General features: G+C 49.0%; 1 protein-coding gene across 1 annotated transcript in view; it reads right to left on the reverse strand.

Annotated features, from left to right (window-relative positions):
- Positions 1–2975, reverse strand: part of LOC105741593 (40S ribosomal protein S27-like) — an 81490-nt gene extending 78515 nt beyond the window's left edge. Inside the window, exon 1 of the mRNA XM_012513709.2 lies at positions 2559–2975. The gene's annotated coding sequence lies outside the window, so the exon portion shown is untranslated. The remainder of the gene's footprint in view (positions 1–2558) is intronic.
- Positions 2976–3029: the final 54 nt, after the last annotated feature.

A 3029-nucleotide genomic window follows, 5' to 3' on the forward strand; every position in this document is an offset into this window, starting at 1 on the left:
TTTTTGAACAATCATCTACCCGAGAGACAGCACAGCAGCAACTGGCATGCCTGGGGACGGGGCTGGTGTGACTTGTGGTGCCAGGAATCGAACCTTGGCCCTTGCGCTTAGTCCACTGAGCTATATCGCTGGCCCAATAAGAGAATTTTTTTATGTCTTATACTCTGAATCTTTCTTATTCTCTTAGTTTGTGATGAAATTTTTTTTTCTGTATTTTAGGGAAGGGTCTACAGGGTGTTCAGGGCAGGGTCTCACTACTAGAGCAAACTCATAGTGATTCTCCTGTTTACAGCCTCCCAAGTGCTGGGATTATAGCTGCATGCCACTATGCCTAGTCTCAATTGCCATCTCAGTGCACCCTTGCACCAGCAGGCCTGGGGAAAAAAAAATTAATTAATTAATTTATTTATTTATTCATAGGCCCAGGAAATTTTATTTTCATATAAACAAATTAAATGTACCACAAGGAGGAGCTATTTGTGTCCACGTGGATGACACAGCACTGTAAAGGTACTCAGGGAGTCTCATGCTGGAGATCTAGCCTCCCCCCGGGACACAACCCTGCCTGGTCCATGAGCTTCCCAGGGTGGAGAACCCATGACAAAGACATGAAAGCAGCTCAGAGAAAGTCTCAGTCAGCATCTGCTAGCCACCAGTTGAAAGTAATCAGTACCCTAAACCACTATACTTTGTGTGTCATTCTTTGAACACCTGTCACCCAAAGGCCTCCAGAGCTACTGCTTTGTACTCTAACTCCTGATCAGTTCTGTTCCCCAGACTGTGGTTATGTAAAGCCCAGCACCATAAAGGTACACAGAGTGTCTCAAGCTGGAGATCCCTAAGCACATTCCCTTTTTAGTTGGAAGGGACCGGGGGCGGGGGGGGGGGGCTGGAGAAATGGGCCCAGTCCACCTTCCTATAAGGAGAAAGCACATTTTGTGAATTTCTGTGAATGATTAAACCACACTTTGGAATCACTTACAGATCACACAAAGTGCAAATCTACCATGTGCATCTCGCCAGCATCGCCAGTAGAGATACTGTCTCAGCTCTCAGAATCCCAGTTCGGTAAAGGTGTGGAGTCATTTTCCACAGATGCTAACCTTGGGAGCCCACGTGGAGACTGATGAAGGAGTTGGAATGAACCAGGCAGATTTCCAGAAAGCAAAGCTCCTACTTTCCTGAACAGCTAACTGGCCATGCTAAAACATTCTACTTCGCCTTAGGAATCTCATGGCTGTTCCTACCTGTGTTGTCAGCTTCTGGTGCCGTAACCCCCAAATCTCCGCAGTTACAACAGTTTCTTTCTCACTCATATTTCAGGTAGTTTTACGCATGCTGTGGCTCAGAGGAGACAACTGTCACTTCTGCCCTGTTCTGCCGGCCAAGACACAAGATCAAGGTTGAGCTCAACAGGTGTCTCAACAGCCTTCCATATGGAAGGGATGCCTGGGATGGGCCATAGACAACTATTTTAAATAATATGTAATCTACCATATCCCTATTTTTTCAGGAATCAAAAACTTTATTTTCCAATATTCTTAGGGGATTATTGTCTTGGTTTATTATGTTTAAAACAGCTCAGTTTAATGTCTACACTGCTATACAAGTTACAAGATCTTTTTTTGAGACAGGATGTCACATGTAGTCCAGGCTGGCCTTGAGCTCCTGGCAATCCTCCTGCCTCAGCCTCTGAAGTGCTGGGATTACAGGTATGCACGCACACCCAGTGCAAGTTATTTAATGAATTATTCTTTTTGCTCTTTGAGCCAGTGGTGTTTTTCTACTGGGAAGTCTAAATGACTTCCTTGTCTATTACCTTTAAGAAAAGTGAACATTTTTAAGACAATTGTAAGTAAACATAAGGGGGCAAATGTTCTATGTTAGCAGACTGCTAGAAGGTGGGGAGGTATTTTAAGGTCTTACTATATATAATTTCAGTTGCAAAGAGGGAGAGGCAGGAAGCAAGGTGAGGACATAAAGACACTCCTTGCTTCAGGCTCAGGAAGAGCCTGGGGCCCAGGAAATTTAGTAGTTATTCAAGATTTAAAGTGTTGGATGCAGAACTTAAAATTTCAACGTTTCCATGATCCCAAAGCTCACTGTTTTTCTTGTGCCTAATGCTGGCTCCCCAAAGAGAAAGACAAAAGAAAGAAAGGGATACTTTTTAAAGTTAATATTACTACTCATACACATTAAAGGAATAGTGTGACATTTCAAGACATGGCTTGTACTGACAACATCAGGGTAATGCACGCTTCCCTCTCCTGTGTAAGGTTGTGTAACGGATAAGAAAAAGGGCCAGGCGTGGTTGGTGCACTCCTATAACTCCAGCCCTCGGAAGGCTGAGGAGGACTGCTTTGAGTTCAAGGTCAACCTAGGCTATACAAAGAGTTCAAGGCCAGCCTCAACTGCATACTAAAACCCTGTCTCACAACAGAAATAGAATAAGGAAAGTTGATAGGCACAGAGCCACAGAGCCATAGCAGAGAAAGAAGGCACCGAGAGAAAAAAAGGGAGAGACCAAAATAGATAAACAAGGAAGGGAACGGCCTCACCTTCCAGGGGAAGAGAAGGCTTCTGGCAGGGCTGGGGGCGCCCCCTGCCGGCCAGGCGGGCCGAGACCCGCGAGCGCGGCGCCCCCAAGCTCAGGCGCAGGCCCCGACCGACTCCGCGGCGCTGTGCGGCTCAGGAACCGCGCGGCCGGGCAGGGAGCCCCGGGGCCGGGGGGCAGGACGAGAGGGGCCGGGACCGGCGTCCGCGCGGGGACTGACGTCTCCTGGAGCAGGAGGCGGGCGCCCCGGGAACTCGGTCGCTGCGGCCGCCCCTGCGTGGCCGCCACCGAGGGGGTGCCACGCGTTCTGCGAGCACGCTTCCTCGTTCACGTTTAAAACTAAAAAGCAACAAAACCCCGCAAAAAGACAAACCCGAACCGGGAAAACGCGCGAGCGGCAGCGGCGGCGCGGACCGGGAGGGGTGCGAGGGACCGGAAGCCGCGTCGCCCGCTCCGCCCCGCGGCCAGGCCGCCC

Source organism: Octodon degus, unplaced genomic scaffold (assembly GCF_000260255.1).
Source record: "Octodon degus isolate 3935 unplaced genomic scaffold, OctDeg1.0 scaffold00016, whole genome shotgun sequence".
Taxonomy (NCBI): domain Eukaryota; kingdom Metazoa; phylum Chordata; class Mammalia; order Rodentia; family Octodontidae; genus Octodon; species Octodon degus.